Source organism: Taudactylus pleione, unplaced genomic scaffold (genome assembly GCF_031769625.1).
Source record: "Taudactylus pleione unplaced genomic scaffold, aTauple2 ptg000381l, whole genome shotgun sequence".
NCBI classification, from domain to species: Eukaryota; Metazoa; Chordata; class Amphibia; order Anura; family Myobatrachidae; genus Taudactylus; species Taudactylus pleione.
The window spans coordinates 9,976,747-9,996,495 of NW_028284782.1; the positions used below are offsets into that span (position 1 = coordinate 9,976,747).

The 19,749-nt window shown below is 43.8% G+C and overlaps 1 protein-coding gene across 3 annotated transcripts in view; it reads left to right on the top strand.

Annotated features, from left to right (window-relative positions):
* Positions 1-19,749, top strand: part of LOC148507865 (ligand of Numb protein X 2-like) — a 97,869-nt gene that overhangs the window by 19,455 nt on the left and 58,665 nt on the right. The window contains exon 1 of one of the 3 annotated variants that reach the window (XM_088445511.1): positions 17,160-17,247. The exons of the other annotated variants lie outside the window; for them this stretch is intronic. The gene's annotated coding sequence lies outside the window, so the exon portion shown is untranslated. Of the gene's footprint in view, positions 1-17,159; positions 17,248-19,749 lie in introns of those variants that run through there. 3 annotated transcript variants of the gene reach the window in all.

Below are 19,749 nucleotides of genomic sequence, written 5' to 3' on the forward strand. Positions count from 1 at the left end.
ATTACACTTTAAAAAATCTGACAGATAATCTGACAGAAAATCGTTCATAAAATCGTTGGTAACAAAACCGTTGTGTGTGTATGCAGCTATAGAAATACATTCCAACAATAAAATTAGTCCAAACTAATTATAGAAATGTTGGGTGGGATCACAAACTGGAAAGAGGAACCTCACTCCACCTTCAGCCTTAATATGCTCTAACAGAGCCCGCCTACACAGAGCTCCTAATAGGCTATCAAACTTGATTGAACTAATACTACAACCACTTACAACACGACAACAAAAAAACAGTTCTACCCAGTAATGCTACAATAAAAAACAGGGTGCCTGTCTCCTCTCAAGCTTATGCTAGCTTTTGCGTACTTTAAATACAAATCATGCAACATAAATACAACCAATTGCTATTTTTAAATGGGAATATCTAAAATGCTTTAGAATCATGTTTTACATAAATCTAACTTCACTACCATACACATTTTGTTTCCAGGATGATGGAGTTAATATGTTTGGATTGTGCAATTATGTTTAAGCAGACTTTGAGTACGTATCAAGCTTCTACAGAGGAAACCAAACTGGATAGAAATCTACTTGTTTAGCAGCCTAAAGTTGGCCATACACTACAACAGGTCCAGCCATCCTGTGGTTCTCAGCTGGTAAAGCATGCTGGGACTTGTAGTTTTACAAAAGCTGAAGAGCCACAGGTTAGCCCGGCCTGCACTACATGACAATAATGCAAACCAGCCAACTGTGACTAACTTGAACGATTATTGTTCAGTGTATGACACTAAATAATGATTGTCCTTCCACAGCCTGAAAACAGCTGATAAAACGGTCTGGATCTTTTGGTTTTCAAACCTGTCCAATACACCCAGCCGTTCTTCAACCAACTTCAGGCTGTGAATGCAAATCACCTCTATACTTTGTGTAGTGCATAGAGGCGCTCCAAATATCAGGCAGCGGGTTCTTCCCCTGCCCTTCTCAGCTGGTCTGCTGCTCAATCAGTGTATAGCCAACCTAACCCCTTATTTCATGGTGCTGCCTGTGGGCAACAAACCAATTTCTGTATATTTCACTTCAATTCCTCTATGGCATGGTGCCTTTAATAAAAGTTTGAAAAAATTAATTCTGGGGAATCTTTACTTTTCAGTATTTATTGTCCACATGAAATAAACAAAATATTTTAAAAAAAACATACATAACAGATTTTGTTCATAATTCATGCAATACAGGGATAACTCTTGAGTCCATTCTGTTGATATCAGCAGCTGCCATCTCCTTGGCTTCTTAACCCACTGTCGTAACTATAAAGCAGCTTTTTTCAACCACTGTGCCGTGGCACACTAGTGTGCCGCGAGCGGTTGTCAAGTGTGCCGCGTCAGTCAGCTTAGTGCACTTGTACTGTAGTGTGTTTTATTCCTGAGGAGGCCAATGTAGTGTGTTTTATTTATGTGGAGGCCAATGTAGTGTGTTTTATTTATGTGGAGGCCAATGTAGTCTGTTTTATTTCTGTGGAGGCCAATGTAGTGTGTTTTATTTTTGTGGAGGCCAATATGTGTGTGTATTTTTATCTGGGAGACAATGTTTATGTTTTTTCATTGGTCACGCACACCGCATAGCCGGTTAGCGTGCCTTGACAATTTTAAAATCTTGTGTAGTGTGCCTCGAGTTGAAAATCACTGCTATAGAGGGTGCAAGGGGTGCGCTTGCTATGGGGCCCAGCGATTTAGGGGGCCTGCCGACCCAGCAAGCAACCCCCCTGCACCCTCTATAGCCAAGTACAGCACCAATGATGTTTTTTAATCAGGAGCCGGCCGCGAGCCAATAGGAACTCGCGGACCAGCAGCCAATCGGCAGCGGCTGATGGTCCACGAATTACGATTGACTTGCGTCCGACGCCTGATAAAAAATGACATTGCCTCTCTTAGAAGCTGAGAGGAGGCGTGGCTATGATGACATCCCCGGACCACCTCTTTCCAGCTTCTGTGAGGAGAGACGGAGTGGCGCACTGGGCTCAGGAGGAGGTATTACGAGGCTGGGGGGGAAGGAAGAACAAGAAATATATTGTGCTTCTTGCTTTGGCATTAACCTAGCTAGGTTTGCTGTCTTGAATGAAACACATACAATGTGTAGGAATAATAGGATAGCCCTGGCTCGGGGGCACCCATTTATAGCATACTTGCCTACATTGTATTTCCCTTTTGCGGGAAACTTGGGGAGAGTAGAAAGATCGGGTCGTGATGGGGCGGGGCCTGACATCTTGCGTCATTAGGCCCTGCCCCTTCGTGGTAAATTGTCGTAAATTTGCATAAGGGGCAGGGCTAAATGACGCAATTCGTGCAGAATTGCGTAATTAAGCCCCGCCCCCTACACAGAGACCCGCGATTGCTGCGGAAGTTCTCCCCATTCTGCCCACTTCACTAGGAAGTGGGCAGAAAGCGGGAGAAATGCCTACCCTTCCGGGGGTGCGGGGGGTTACCCGAAAAATCGGGAGCCTCCCGCGAAAACCGGGAGGGTAGGCATGTATGATTGATAATATGCCATTGGCCTCCCCTTTTTCAAATGAGGGTGCCCCAAAGCTAACAGCTTTGTCTATAGCTGACTTACTGCAGTAAGTCATCCTTAATAAGATGGGTTCATGTGCAAAAATGTGCCATAACTCAGGTTTTTAGTTTTCATTTTCAAATCTCTTGTGCAATTTGATTCCTTTTTGGTTGCTACGTTTGACAGCAAATTTGTGCAGAGAGCAGCATCCTGTTGGGTTGGTCTAGGATTGTGCCAGTGATCGGATCAAGTCTCTGCGGACATTGGCCCTCATTCAGAGCCGTACGCTCTGAGCAGAGCGCACGCTCTGAATGAGGGCCGTCCTCCATAACTATGGAGCGTCCTCCTGGACGCTCGTATAGCTGTGGGTCACCACCCACAGGCTATACGAGCGTGCAGTTTGATGGCCGCGATGGTCGTGACCATCGCGACCATCGAAACTGCGAGCCGGAGCCTGCGGTTGAGGTTTTCAACCGCAAGGCCCGGAGTGATTTTGGCTCTATCAGAGCCAAAATCACTCCCACTGACATCACTAGTGATATCAGTGGGCCGGCTTCTGACGGTAGGCGTTCCTTTGGGAACGCCCCCGTCAGGGAGGCACGCCCCCGGCACGCCCACCAAAGGGGGCGTGCTGTCAATCAACATCGACAGCACGCCCCCTTTGATCAGACACAACGAGCGAAGGAAAGCCCTTCGCTCGTAGCGTCTGGCGCATGCGCACGATGGAGCTCCCGCCGTCGTGCGCATGCGCAGTGCACAACATCGACCCACTTGCGAGCGGACAGCCGCTCGCGAGTGGGTCTGAATCAGGCCCATTGTTACCCTGTGTACCTGTGAAACAGCAAGACATCTGATTTGGATGCTGCAGTAAAATGTGTGGCTCTGATTGGGATATTGTTCAAAGTGAACCGGCGACTATATGGCACCAGGAATTTTGGCTGGCCGCAGGGTTTTTGCTGTTCAATTGGGTGCAAGAATTTTAGCTGCGGTAATTTCTGTAGGAATTACCATAGTTTTCTTTTCTCGCAGGTGCAAAGAAGGGAAAAATCGTTATTTTAAGTTATACCGCTTTTACACCAGAGCTAAAACCCGGGTTATTGCAGGGTTAACCCAGGTAGTTCTTTGGTGTAAAAGGGGAAAGGGTTGGATTGCCGGGTCGAGTGACGGCAATCAGGGCCGCCAAGAGCCAAGGCCTAATCTAGGGAGGCGTGGCCATGCCCCCTTGCTGAAAAAAAATAAATAAAAAAGATTTGCAGCGCCGCAAAGCAGCGCTGTGCGCCGGGGAGGGGGGGGCGCTCTGAGCCCCCTCAGCCCGGCGCAGAGCCAGGGGGGGCGCGATCAGTGTGATCGCTCCCCCGCACAGGCATAGGAGACTGCTGTGGCTGCTGCTCAGCAGCCACAAGCAGTCTCCAACTGCAGCTCAGCACACGCTGTGTGCTGGGCTGCTGTGAGGGAGGGGGGGGCGGCGTCGGACCCGGGCCCCCGCCGGGCCCCTCAGGAAGCCTGGGTCCGAGTAATCTGTACCCGCTCCCCCCCCTCTCGGCGCCCCTGACGGCAATCCAACCCAGGTAACTTGCAGGGTTTAACACGGAAATAACCTGTGAAACCCTGCAGTGTAAATGGCGCAATCCGGGTCAGGGTGACCTGGATCGTGCCGCATGCCTGCCGATTGGCCGGCTTCAGTAGTTCTTGGAGATGTCGTCATCTCCAAGCATCCACTTCAACGCGGGAAAAGCAGGGTCTCTGCAGACCCGACTCCTGTGTGAACGGCGCTGACTCGGGAATATCCTGGGTCGGCGCCAGGGAAATTCCAGATTGGAACCCTGTTACAACCTCCGGGTCAGACCCGGAATTTCGGTTTAAAAGCAGTATAAGAAATGTTAGGACTTTGTTAAGAACCCCTGGAACACCCCACCCCTCCCTAATGATCAATTAGTCAATTAGAAATTTTCAATTGGCTTAATTGGGTGAATAATTACATATTATTGGTGTATTATTCTGCTAAGTGCAGAATAATAAGCTAAAAGATGTGGGACAGGTATATGGGTGTGCTGTATTGATGGGACAGGTGTTTTTAACATTGCAAATGGGAGTTACAAGTGTTTTTTTAAATACTTTTTTGAAAGTGGCTTCAAATTACTCAAAAATCAATTTGCTGTCAAATTTTATGCACCCCAAAATTAACTACAGCATTTATTTCAACAAAAAAATATTTTCTATTATTTTTCACTATTTAAAAAATGCAGAAATCAGCCATTTACAACATTTAAAAAAATTAATAAATAATAATAAAAAAATAAAAATATATATATATATATATATATATATATATGTGTGTGTGTGTGTGTGTGTGTATGTTTCTTAGGGTACAGGCTGATTTCCCAATTAAAAAAAAAAAAAATTATTAAATTGAGTATTTGTTATTAATTGATTTTGCATATACAAAAAGAAAAACAAATAAATAACCAAAATACATACTAGCGTCTGCTAGCAAAATGACACAGCAAAAACATATCACCGTATACAAATATTGTTAACATAGAAGAACAAATTACAATATAATCATATAGCATATAAACAGCATCGAGATAAATAGAAGAAACAATCAAATAATTGATTTCCCCATTTTTTTACAAAAAACTCCCACAGGCTTATGAACTAAAAATTATCATTCCTAATTTTTTTCAATTGCATAATGCGATAATCGGGAATGCGCATAATCGCAGTAATCGGAAACTGATTGCGATAGCTGTGTAAATATGCCTTTAGGGTACGCTTGCTAAAGGTGTCCTTGAATCATCAAACTAGAAACTGGGCTTGTGTGGTACTGTGGAAGGACTTAGGTGGCAGTACAGATTCAGCTTATGGTGGTAGTACAGCTTTAAATAAACTCTGCTTATATCATTTTGGAATTTGACGATTACATATATTACCCTGGCTGATGGGACATCCTGGAAGTTGTAGTCCTGTAATTTATGTAGATCCTATTTAACCACCATCATTGCCGTGGATTTGCTACCAGACTTTGCCCTTGGTTACTGAAATTATTTATTATGTAATGCCGTTTTAATTAGATAGGCGTGTCATTGATAGTCATGGTTTTTATTACTGATAAAAGGCGGTATTAGGAAAGAGTGTGTGATGTTAGTCTTCTGCAGACACTATGACTTGTTGTGAGTTGGCTTGTTGCTGTTAATTTCCTAGAGGTACAGTGGAACTACATACATGTTGCAGCACAGTGAATAGGCAGCTTTGTGCTGTGCACACTGTGGATTTTATCCTCCCTCCTGGTTTACGTCGCACTCCAATCGGTGGACTGTGGGCTCCTGTGAGTAAGAATTTCCTGTGGTTGGAATGCTTGCCAGAGCTTTGTTGGTGTCAGCATATGTAATACAAGGAACCCTTTATAAGCACTCTATTCCAGCTGGTAAATTTATCTTTCATTTAACAATGATTTTCTGATGAGCAGGTATTCAACCGTTATTTTTCTACACCGAATTCTATGGGTGTGTGTATATATAGATATATATCATACCTCATTACTGCGAGGCATATATACACATATATATGTGTGTGTGTGTATATATATATATATATAATATAAATGTGTGTGTATATGCCTCACAGTAATGAGGTCATGGGTTCAATTCCCACCATGGCCTTAACTGTGTGGAGTTTGTATATTCTCCCTGTGCTTGCGTGGGTTTACTCCTGGTACTCCAGTTTCCTCCCACACTCCAAAAATATACTGATAGGTTACTTTGCTCTGGAAATGGATGTTATAAATGTTAATAATACTATAAGAACAAGAACTGGTCCAAATTACATGAGTTTAGCTGTTTTTGTACATTTTTAAAGAAAATCAAAACAAGTGAGTGTGGTTTTGCCAAAACATGATGATGACTTAGGGGTATATTTACTAAAGTGAGAGTTTTTAGAAGTGGAGATGTTGCCCATGGCAACCAATCAGATTCCACTTTATTTATTTATTTTATTTATTAATAGTTTCTTATATAGCGCAGCATATTCCGTTGCGCTTTACAATTGTAAACATTAATAGAACAAAACTGGGTAATAACAGACAGATATATAGGTAGGAAGGCCCTGCTCGCAAGCTTACAATCTATAGGGAAATAGGCATTGAGACACAAGGATAGGTGTTATATATTGCATTTTGGTCCAGCCACAATGCACAGTTTCTTGGTTGGCTGCATGATCCAGTCACACAGGAATTTCGACCAAATGTCATGAGGATGTGAGAGAAAGACGAAGTGTGAGATTGTGTGTGGACTGTAAAAGGGGATGTAATTAGATATGGAAGCTATGAAGGTTATGTGGGAGGTTCTGGAATCTGATAAGCTTGCCTGAAGAGGTGAGTTTTCAGGGAACGCTTGAAGGATTGGAGACTAGAGGAAAGTCTTATTGTGCAAGGTAGGGCATTCCATAGAATGGGTGCAGCGCGAAGAAAGTCCACTTAACATCTAACTAGCACCTTCTAGAAGATAATAGCTAGAATCTGATTGGTTGCTATGGGCATCATCTCCACTTCTAAAAATTCTCACTTTAGTAAATATACCCCTTAGAATCAAAACACAGGTGTCTGCACACATCTCTAATAAATATATATATACTTAGCATAGGTAAGCAACACTCCGGGTAATTGAAAAGTTTGTTTAATGAGTTTAATGAGACATCACAGTCTAACTTTTCAAGTACCCTGAGTGCCACTTACCTATGCTAAGTATACATCTTTTTATACTTTGCGAGCACCGGGCCAAGTTATCTGTTTACCTGGGAAAGCCGGACGTTTGTTGTTATGTATATATTAGGGGTGAGCGGGTTCGGATTTCTGAAATCCGAGCCCCCCCGATCCGAGTCCGATCCGAGTCAGGCTGGACTTTTCCCGCCTGACTCGGATCTGAAATCGAGGCAAAACTCATCATCCCGCCTTCCGAGTCTCGCGGGTTTTGGAACCTATATAAGGTACCCGCGTCGGCGCCATTTTCTCACTCGGCTGTGGACAGTGAAGAGGGAGGGTGGGAGTTAGGGCTGTGTAGTGTAGTGTAGTGTAGTGCTGCTGTTGTCCACTACTTCAAAGTCCATAGGGGCTGGCTGTGTTGTGCTGTGCTGCTGTTGTTAATAGGGGCTGTGTCCACTACTTCAAAGTCCATAGGGGCTGGCTGGACTGTGTTGTGCAGTCAGTTCTCCATAGGGGCTGTGTCAACTCCAAAGTACTGTGCAGTGTCCCAGTCCTAAAGGGGTGCTGTAGTGTTGTCCAGGGGGTGCTCTGTCCATCAGGGGTGCTCCCCCCAAGTGCTAAAAAAATAATATATTTTCTGTGTTTGTGAATTGTGTGCGCAGTAGCCGCACGTGCATCAACAAAGTAGTGCCAAGCGTGCGCCTGTGTCATAAGTAAAGGGCCGGCTGGCTTGACCGTTAAAGGGTGCTGTAACCCCCAAAGTACACTCCAGTCCAAACCAAAAAAAAAATTATTTTCTGTGTTTGTGAATTGTGTGCGCAGTAGCCGCACGTGCATCAACAAAGTAGTGCCAAGCGTGCGCCTGTGTCATAAGTAAAGGGCCGGCTGGCTTGACCGTTAAAGGGTGCTGTAACCCCCGAAAGTACACTCCAGTCCAAACAAAAAAAAAAATGATTTTCTGTGTTTGTGAATTGTGTGCGCAGTAGCCGCATGTGCATCAACAAAGTAGTGCCAAGCGTGCGCCTGTGTCATAAGTAAAGGGCCGGCTGGCTTTACCGTTAAGGGTGCTGTAACCCCCGAAAGTACACTCCAGTCCAAACCAAAAAGAAATTATTTTCTGTGTTTGTGAATTGTGTGCGCAGTAGCCGCACGTGCATCAACAAAGTAGTGCCAAGCGTGCGCCTGTGTCATAAGTAAAGGGCCGGCTGGCTTGACCGTTAAAGGGTGCTGTAACCCCCAAAGTACACTCCAGTCCAAACCAAAAAAAAAATTATTTTCTGTGTTTGTGAATTGTGTGCGCAGTAGCCGTACGTGCATCAACAAAGTAGTGCCAAGCGTGCGCCTGTGTCATAAGTAAAGGGCCGGCTGGCTTGACCGTTAAGGGTGCTGTAACCCCCGAAAGTACACTCCAGTCCAAACCAAAAAAAAAATAATTTTCTGTGTTTAGCCGCACGTATATATCAAATCGATATAACATAAATGGAGGACCAAACTTTCTCCGATAAAAATAAAATAGAGAAAGATCAAGATCCACTTCCTCCTAGTGCTGAAGCTGCTGCCACTAGTCATGACATAGACGATAACATGCCATCAACGTCGTCTGCCAAGGCCGATGCCCAATGTCATAGTAGAGGGCACATACAATCCCAAATGGCAAAGTTCAGGAAAATGACCTTGAAAAAGACATTTAAATCAGCTGAAGAGAAACGTAAACTTGCCAATATGCCATTTACGACACGGAGTGGCAAGGAACGGCTAAGGTCGATCCCTAGTATGTTCATGACTAGTGGTTCAGCTTCACATGACGATGGAAGCCCTCCTCCCACTAAAAAAATCAAAAGAGTTAAGCTGGCAAAAGCACAGCGAAGAACTGTGCTTTCTAAGAAGATATCACAAATCCCCAAGGAGAGTCCAAGTGTGGTGGTGGTTGCGATGCCTGACCTTCCCAGCACTGGACGGGAAGAGGTGGCTCTTTCCACCATTTGCACGCCCCCTGCAAGTGCTGAAAGGAGCACCCACAGTCCACTTGCTGATATGCAAATTGAAGATGTCACTGTTGAAGTACAACAGGATGAGGATACTGGTGTAGCTGGCGCTGAGGAGGAAGTTGGCGAGGAGGATTCTGATGGTGATGTGGTTTGTTTAAATCAGGCTCCGGGGGAGACAGTTGTTGTCCGTGGGATGAAAAAGCCCATCACGGTCATGCCTGGGCAGAAGACCAAACATTCCACCTCTTTGGTCTGGCAATATTTCTATCCAAATCCGGACAACAACTGTCTTGCCATATGTACCATATGTAAAGGTGAAATAAGTAGGGGTAGGGACGTCAACCACCTAGGAACATCCTCCCTTATACGGCACCTGCAGCGTGTTCATAAAAAGTTACTGTCAAGTTCAGAAACTTTGGCTAAGACCGTAAGCAGTCCAGGGACACCTAAATCCCGTTGTCCTGTTGTATCCAAGCGCCTGCAAACCACACCGTCAACTCCCTCCTCGTCAATTTCCTCCTTAGTCAGGATCGGAAGTAGTCCTGCAGGCCATGTCACTGGCATGACTGACTCTCCTATCCGGGATTCCTCCGGAGGATCCTGCATTGCTACGCCTACTGCTGCCGCTGCTGCTGTTGCTGCTGCTGGGAGTCGTTCATCATCCCAGAGAGGAAGTAGGAACACCACTACTTTTACTAAACAATTGACCCTCCAACAGTCCTTAGCGAGGAGGATGAAGTATGACAGCAGTCATCCTGAAGCAAAACGTATAACTGAGGCCTTGACTGCTATGTTGGTGTTAGACGTGGGTCCGGTATCCGCCATTAGTGCAGTGGGATTTAGACAATTGATGGAGGTAGTGTGTCCCTGGTTCCAAATCCCGTCTAGATTCCACTTCACTAGGCAGGCGATACCGAGACTGTACAGAAACGTCAGAAAAAGTGTCCTCAGTGTCCTGAAAAACGCCGTTGTACACAATGTCCACTTAACCACGGACATGTGGACAAGTGGAACAGGGCAGACTAAGGACTATATGACTGTGACAGCCCACTGGGTAGATGTATCACCTTACGCAGCAACAGCAGCAGCGTCACCAGTAGCAGCATCTCAGAAACGCCAGCTCGTTACAAGGCAGGCTACGCTGTGTATCACCGGTTTCGGTAAGAGGCACACCGCCGACAACCTCTTAGAGAAACTGAGGGAAATCATCGCCCAGTGGCTTACCCCACTTAGACTCTCCTGGGGATTTGTGATATCTGACAACGCCACCAATATTGTGCGGGCATCACATCTGGGCAAATTCCAGCACGTCCCATGTTTTGCTCACACAATAAACTTGGTGGTGCAGAATTTTCTGAAAAGCGACAGGGGCGTGCAGGAGACGCTTTGGGTGGGCCGAAAAATTTCTGGCCACTTTCGCCATTCAGCGACTGCGTGCCGAAGACTGGAGCGCCAGCAAACACTCTTGAACCTGCCCCGCCATCACCTGAAGCAAGAGGTTGTGACGCGGTGGAACTCAACCCTCTATATGCTTCAGAGGATGGAGGAGCAGCAAAAGGCCATACAAGCCTATACATCCACCTATGACATAGGCAAAGGAGGGGGTATGCACCTGACTCAAGCGCAGTGGAGAATGATTTCCGTGTTGTGCAAGGTTCTTCAGCCCTTCGAACTTGCTACACGTGAAGTCAGTTCAGACACTGCCAGCTTGAGTCAGGTCATTCCCCTCATCAGGCTTTTGCAGAAGCAGCTGGAGAAAGTGAAGGAGGAGCTAAGATGGAGCGATTCCGCTCGGCATGTGGGACTTGTGGATGAAGCCCTTCATTCGCTTTGCCAGGATTCCAGGGTGGTCAATCTGTTGAAATCAGACCACTACATTTTGGCCACCGTGCTCGATCCTAGGTTTAAAGCCTATGTGGTGTCTCTCTTTCCGGCCGACACAAGCCTGCAGAGGTGCAAAGACCTGCTGGTGAACACACTGTCAGCTGAAGCGGAACGTGACACGTCAACGGCTCCTTCTTCATTTTCTCCCGCAACTGGGGCTGCCAGGAAAAAACTTAGGTATCCTAAGCAACCCGCTGACGGTGATGCAGGGCAGGCAGGACCAAGTTTGGACATCTGGTCCGGACTGAAGGACCTGGGAACAATTTCTGACATGTCTACTGTCACTGCATATGATACTGTCACCATTGACAGAATGGTGGAGGATTACATCGGTGACAGCATCCAAGTAGGCAAGTCAGACAGTCCATACCTGTACTGGCAGGAAAAAGAGGCAATTTGGAGGCCCCTGTACAAACTGGCTCTATTTTACCTGAGTTGCCCCCCCTCCAGTGTGTACTCCGAAAGAGTGTTTAGTGCAGCCGGGAACCTTGTCAGCGAAAGGCGTAGGAGGTTGCTTCCACAGAATGTGGAGAAGATGATGTTCATCAAAATGAATTATCAGCTCTTCCAGGGAGACCAGCCTCCAGAAGGTACAGAGGGACCTGTGGTGGTGGATTCAAGTGGGGACGAGTTAATACTTTGTGAGGATGAGGATGTACACACTGAAGAGGGTGAGGAATCGGTGGATGAGGAGGATGAGGATGACATCTTGCCTCCGTAGAGCCAGTTTGTGCAGGGACACATTAATTGCCAGCTTGTTTTTTGGGGGCCCAAACAAACCAATCATTTCAGCCACAGTTGTGTGGCAGACCCTGGCGCTGAAATGATTGATTTGTTAAAGTGTGCATGTCCTGTTTATACAACATAAGGGTGGGTGGGAGGGCCCAAGGACAATTCCATCTTGCACTTCTTTTTTTTCTTTGCATTATGTACAGTTTGGGGCCTAGTTTTTGTAACTGCCATCCTGTCTGCCACTGCAGTGTCACTCCTAGATGGGTCACGTGTTTGTGCCGCCCACTCGTGTCGCTTAGCATAGTCATCCAGCTACCTCGGTGCAGCCTTTTGGACATAAAAACACTATTGTGAGGTGTTCAGAATAGACTGGAAATTAGTGGAAATTAAGGTTATTGAGGTTAATAATAGCATAGGAGCAGAAAAACCTACAAATTCTGTGATTTTAGCTGTTTTTATGCTTTCTTTCAAAAAAATACAGATCCAAAACACAAAACCCAGAACCCAAAACACGGAAGGGTGGTTTTGGCAAAACCAATCCAGATCCAAAACACGAAGAAAGATCCAGATCCAAAACCAAAACACAAAACACGAAAAGTGGCCGGTGCACACCCCTAGTATATATACATATATACAGAACACGCATTCAGGGTCTTCTTAAAAAAATATATTAATCTATTAAGCATATGAACAGCAAATGACCAACGTTTTCGTATGCAGACATACTGTCCTCAAGGCAATATAGACAGGACATGCGTTGTTTATCTGCATGTTCTGTCTATATTGCCCTGAGGATATTATGTCATCATATTGAAACGTTAACGTTGGCAATTTGCTGTTCATATGCTTAATTGATTAGAAGACCCTGAGTGCCGTCCCGTTTGTTTGCAGTTGTATGGCACAGATATAGCTTGTTTTTTGACTTGGCAGTGGATTTAAGGATATTATCGATTGCCATATTATATTTTTTGTCGCTCGCTCCTCAGCGTCATGTTAGGCTGTGTTTAAAAAATTACAGGAGCTGATTGGTGGTTTATCACTCCCCACTTTATCATTTTTTCAGAGCTTAGTACATCTGCCCCTTTATCTCTCACTCTCTCTCACTCTCTCTATCGGGCTTGGCTTTGTGTGGCAAGAAAGTTGCTGCAGGATTAATATAAGGGACATAGCCCTATACCCGCTGTGAACCATTTTTATCTGGATTTTGTAAATGCACATCCCTAATACCTTCACTGGATTACACATTGTTTACCATTCTATCTGTAGATGCTCTGCAACAAGGATTTGTATAAAAACAGTACATAGCCGACTATCCAAAACTCTATTTATTTCATCCCATCACTTCATACTTGCCAACCCTCCCTCATTGTCAGGGAGACTCCCTGAAATAGTAGTAATCTCCCTGTCTCCCTGAAGAGTCTACCAATCTCCCTCATTTCACCTTACCCCTATTATGACACTTATATAAAAGAAAAACAGAGATATATACATTCAAATGGGATCATTAGTATAATTTCCCTGCATTGGTTATAAGGCACAATGATCCCTATGGTTACATGTATTTTCTGAGAAGCATCAGTGTGTTTTCATGAATAAGTAGCTCTTACTAACTGCTTTGGGGCTCATTTACATGTGGATGTAAGTCAATTTTAGGACACGCCTCTCAGATGTAGCAGTACACGTCCACTTTACCGCCATGCTCATAGGTGCTGCTTTCACAATCTCCCTGAAATGCTTTTTCAAAACTAGGCAAGTATGCATCACTTTAAACTATAGACCTGTACAGAGTCTCTGCTTTGCCATATATCTCTACGAATAACTCCATAAATCTAAATTACAGAGTCAGAACCTACTACCTAAGACTGCTTTGAAGAAGGGATTCTTCACAGAACTGGGATAGTGCACTGATAAATCTGTCCTTAGGAATTTGCAGAGCAGAGGAGGCAATACAGGGCTGTGTAAAACATTGACATTACATAGAATTAAACTTTGGGGAGAAATGCTTTTAACATTTTATAGGTGGAAGGTCTCGGGGGCCTATTCATCATAACTAAACATTCTCTGGAGGAAATTAGGTTTAGGATTCGCATGGAGTTCTACCTAATTACCAGAGGAATTCATCATTCCTCCTCTCCATCACTATTTTGAAAAGCTGTCATTTTTGCGATGACAGCTTTTCAGGAAATAGATAGTTTCCCCTCTCTACTCTATCTTACCGCAGCTGTAATCCGTGCTGCGCATGCGCTGTTACATCCTCAAAAGCAGTGCATGCGCAGCACTACCTACATCTGCGGTAATTTTTATCCGTTAACAGGCATTCACCTACAGTTGAAATATCAGGACATATTGTAATGTAAAGCTGATCTACATAAAGTAGTCATCACATAGACTGATCATTCCTGTGTGCTCACACTTCACCTTCCTGTTCTTCAGACAACACCAGGTGATGCTCCCACAGGCAATCCCTATTGTCTGGACTCAGGTGCTAGACACATGAATTTTACCTCTAGCAAAACAGCTCATCCTAATGCCCCCTGCATAATCAGCATATTTTGGTGGTGTGTCTACAAAACCTTATCCTTGAATGTATTCTATATATATATATATATATATATATATATATATATATATATATATATATATATTTTAGTATTCTTTTTTTAATATTTTTTGAGTCGTGTATTGCAGAATACTTGTACAGTGGGCATGGTTTCAGTATGTAATCATTTCCACACTTTTGCACATAAAATATGTTTTTACTTGCATTCTGTATAAATGTACTGGAGGTATTGCCTTCAGATGTGCAATGAATGTACGGCAGGACAAGTAGGTCTTTTTTATTTGTGAAGGGGGATGGATTGAAAGCTGTTCCTGGTCCAATTGTGAGAAAGCTATGTAGATAGCAACTAGTTCAAGCAAGTACAGATTGTTTTCAAATAAATAAAATGATAGGACTCAAAGCCTATGGTAGTGATCTTTTTAAGAGTATGGTCTTTTCTAAAAATATCACAAGTTCCAAATTTGGGTGAATTTGTTTTACTTTTTGTTCGCCATAGTAGCCAAATGCCTGATCTTGTTGAAAAGCTGATGCTGTGATGGCCTGTCCAGACATTTCCAGCAGTTAGCAATCAAGCATATGGCTGTGTTGAGAACTTCGCTGGATAAATTATCAGCATGTTTGACCAAAACCTCTAGCAGTATACTTATAAGAAAGAACCAGGTTTTCTTTTTAGAGATAGGAACTTGTGTGGTACCACTGATGAGATCAACAACACTATTTCAAAACGGCTATTTTGGGCAGGTACCGCCATATATGGATAAAGATCCTGATTCCTCGTACCCTCTCAGCTGTATCAAAGAGTTTCCATAACTTGATAGTGACCATAAATTTTATTTTTATCAGTGATGTGCAGTGAGGTGAGGCAGAGCCTTTCCTGTTATACTTGGATATATCATACTTGCCTACCCTCCCGATTTGGTCGGGAGCCTCCTGAAAATCGGGTGCCGCTCCCGACCTCCCTGGAAGGCAGGCAATCCTCCCGGCCCCCGGCGATGTGCCCGCACCCCTCGCGCCTTTAGGTACAAACCCCGGCAGCAGGGGGGCCGGTGATGCGATTCGCGCTGAATCGCGTCATCGTGGCTCCGCCCCCGCTGCACAATGCCATTAATCACGGCATTGTGAAGAGGGGGCGGAGCCACGATGACGCGATCGCGCTGTCACGCCCCCATGCTCCGCCCCCAACGCTGCGTCATGTGCCGGGCCCCGCCACCTTTGGCCGCGTCACGCCCCCAGCCCTGTAAGCCCGACAGCTCCCTCCCGGGCCCCCAGCCCTGTAAGCCCGACAGCTCCCTCCCGGAAGGAGGGAGCCAAATGTCGGCAAGCATGGGATATATTCTAGAGCTCTGACTAAAAAAAAATTATAAGAAAAATGTAAAGAAAATAATACAGGTTGAGTCTCCCATATCCAAAATGCTTGGGACCAGGGGTATTTTGGATATCGGAATATTCCGTATTTTGGAATATTTGCATACCATAATGAGATATCTTGGTATTGAGACCCAAATCTAAACACAGAATGCATTTATGTTTATATACATCTTATACACACAGCCTGCAGGTAATTTTCTACAATATTTTTAATAATTTTTTGCCTTAAACAAAGTTTGTGTACATTGGACAATCAAAAAGCAAAGTTTTCACTATCTCAGTCATGCTAAAAATATTCCGTATTTCGGAATATTTGGATATGGGAGAGTCAACCTGTATAAATATCTTCTTTGTATTATTCTAATCATTTTATAGTCAAAACTCTGGAGTAAACAGTGTATGGCAGGTGAGGCACTGCCTCCCCTGTCTAACTTTTCCACACATCCCTCATCAAAACTCACCAAATTTCTAGCACTATATACTGCTGCACCCTTGTATAATGCCCACATGAACCCTCAGGTTCATATATGTTACTGTAAATCTGGCTCTGACACTAGCCAGTGCCTCCCAGGCCATTTACCTCACCGCACGTCACTGTATAATATACTTATAGGAATTCTAATGAGAGAGAGGATTTTGGAAGCCTTTCCTTTACTGTAGATCATATATCCTCCTCTGGGCCAGATAAAATCAGCCTCCCAGGTGATCTTGTGCCTTGGAATAACGTCCTGTTTTGCAGTCAGTAGCGTATCTAGGTGTCTGAGTGCACCTGGTAACGTGTAAGCCTTGCTCAGCTACGTTGCAACATCATGATGCTGACACATGGGTACTTCAAATGCCACATTTCCAATGCACCATCTAATAGCACCAAATTGAAATAATTCACACATAAGGATATCACATAAGCTTGTAATTGATAGAGCGGGTTTTTAAAACTCCATCAGCAGAGTTTTATACAAGTTTACAAACTTCCATCATTCTTTAGGTGAAATCTTTTATATGTAAATAGTCACCGTCCTGTATGTGCAATAAAAATGCTATACAGTGCATATTAGGTTTCCGAAGCTGGGAAAGTGCCTATATGCCACTGCCCTAAATGAGGAACAATTCTTGCTGGTACTGAAATCAGCAATTTTGGGAAGACACCTAAAGAGTGCAGGGTGAGGTGTCAGCTACTTTTCAGAAAATTGAAGACGACTAGGCCTCTTGGATTCCTTACTCCCCCAACACAACTCCTCCTCGCACAGAGGTGCTCATTAATAAGATGGAAATTCCTGGCATGTCACAAGAGAGTGGAGGGTTTTGGCAAGCAGGAGTTTTCTCAGCTGCTTACTCACCTATATACAGGCCAACAACTAAACCTCTCTGAGAAGGAAGAAATTGCTCAGTAACGCACTACTGTGTTGGGAAACGGAGACTGTAGTGTTTGTCAGAGAGCTCTGGACTGAGGAATGAATAGGATTGCAAAGAGAAAGGTATGGGTCTGCTTCAGGATTTGTGTTTTCTATAGCTATTAAACCATGAGGAATGGCCGCTATCTATTGGTCTGATATTTCTGCAGTACTGTACTGTAAATTTAGATTCATGTCACTATTGTTTTTTTTTTTCTGTGCTACTGAGCTGCTGGAGATGATGTAGTATCAGTGAGGTTGAAAGTTATCCTCTGACTATTTCCCTCCTTATCACATTGTGTTTTGTGTGTGTTCAGCAGCTTTAGATTGTAAGCTTCTTTGAACAAGTTTCTTTCTTCATATTTGCCTGTATGTGTTCTGCTGATGTTATTCTGTAAAGCAGTTCTCCTGAATTCTGCAGAGCGTGGTCTAATGTTTTAACCCTTTATAAATAGTAGTATGTGATCGGTGATAACAGGCGCTTAATTTTATTATGATAAAAGTGAAGTGTGGTAGTTGTAAGTAATGTTTAAAAACAATACAGTTACCATGTTATTGTGGTTTTACGTGTTGCTATTTCGCTGTAAATGGGCCATGCACACAGTGAAAATGTAATTTCACATAGCAAGTATGCAGCTTGCAAAATCCAAAATACCAGCCAGTGCCGACAACTATGTAAATTGCACCAAGTAGGTGGCGATGGTTAGATGAAGTTTACGTGTAATTCTGTTACAGTGGTGGTAGTTGTCACAAGCAGTCTCTATGCTCAGACAGATATAAGAGGCATCTATTACCTAGTCTCCTAGAGAAGTACTTCAGTTTTGCTATATTGAAGATAGACAATATTGTGACACTCGGCTTAAATTCAGGTTTGTCGTATATAAAGTGTTTTGTAATATTCACAAATGTTTAAACAATTCTATACCTTGAGATATCTGAATATGTATTTGCATTTATTTTCAGTTAAGTGCTATTGTTTAGTCGTCAGCCTTTTCAGACTTGGGCCCGTATTCAATCAGCCTCGGAAAGTCGGAAAGGTTTCGCCTGTCCGACTTTCCGCCTCCTCCGCCTGTTTCAGAGGCGGAATCAGTCAGTGCGCGTCCTTGCTTTCTGCCTAATTCAATCCGGAAATAGGCGAAAACGGGAATAGACAAATGCGGAATCTGCGGATAGTGCAGGAGGAATAAGGGAATCACTCTGTACCCCAGGAAAAGATGGGCTGACATAGGAAATCATTAAGGATGTGTACTAATAGCCCTAATTGAACTATTTAGGGTACTTAAGTGGTATTAATTGCTTGCTATTAACCTCTATGGAAAAGTGGTGAAGAATGACATAAAGCAGTATTATTATTATTATTAGTATTATTATTATTATTATTATTATTATTATTATTATTATTATTATTTTTTAAATAAGTAGTCCAGTCAAATTTGGGGTACTTGAAAATGGATGCTAGCATATTTTGAGGTCTAACTTTTAAAAAACGTGAAAAACCACCCTCATACATGCACCTGCAATCCCAAAAACACTTGGCCCCTCCTTACAGCACCCCAAGAAACCTATTTTGCTAATTTTTATACTTGTCCCCCCACTTTTTACATTTTCGCCCCAAAAATTACATGTTTTTTTGGGGTGTTCTGAGTGGGGTTTTTTTGGGTTGATTTGTCCTTTGGGGGGGTGTCCCAAGGGTTCTGAGTCATTTCCCTATGTTTGCACCTCAAAATAAATATTTTGCACTTTGAGGGGCCTATTCATTAAACAATAAAATTCTCTGGAGATAATTAGCTTTAGAACTCTCATGGAGTTCTAGCTAATTATAGGTGGAATTCATCATTCCACCTCTCCATAAGTATCTATTCCGAAAAGCTGTCATTTTTGCGATGACAGCTTTTCGGGAAATAGATACTTTTCCCTGCCTACACTACCTTATCGCATCTGGAAACAGTGCTGCGCATGCGCTGTTACATCTGTAAAACCAGCGCATGCGCAGCACTGCCTACAGATGCGTTAAGTTTCGTACCCCCCTCGATCCCCCCCCCCCGACTTACCTGTCCGCGCAGCAGCCTCCGGCTCCGTCCTGCTGGTCTGTCATGTGGTTTCCTAGCAGACCACATGACAGATTAGAAAAAAAAAAAAAAAAATTATTTTTCTAAACTTTCTTGTGCTCTGCTGGGGAGCACACATGTCCGATCAGCCTCCGGAGCCTGAGGACGGAGCAGAGCGCCGAAGGGACTCGTCGGGGGACCTGCACACGCTGATACAGGTAAGTGGATTCTGCTATTCGCCACCTCACAGTGGCGAATAGTAACTGCATCAAATTCCGAAAATTGATAATTTTCAGAATTTGATGAATACCACAATTTCCACATCCCCATACTAATGTATGGGGAGTGTGGAAATTAACGCAGGGGAACTTAGCAAGGAGATAACTGTGATATCTCCTGTGTTAAGTCTGTTCATGAATACCAAAATAACGTTATTTAAGGAAAATGGCCTTAAAAACTTTATTTTAGTGTTGATGAATAGGCCCCTTTATCTCCTGCTATTCAAAGGAGAAACTTTTTCTCCTATTTCAATACATTG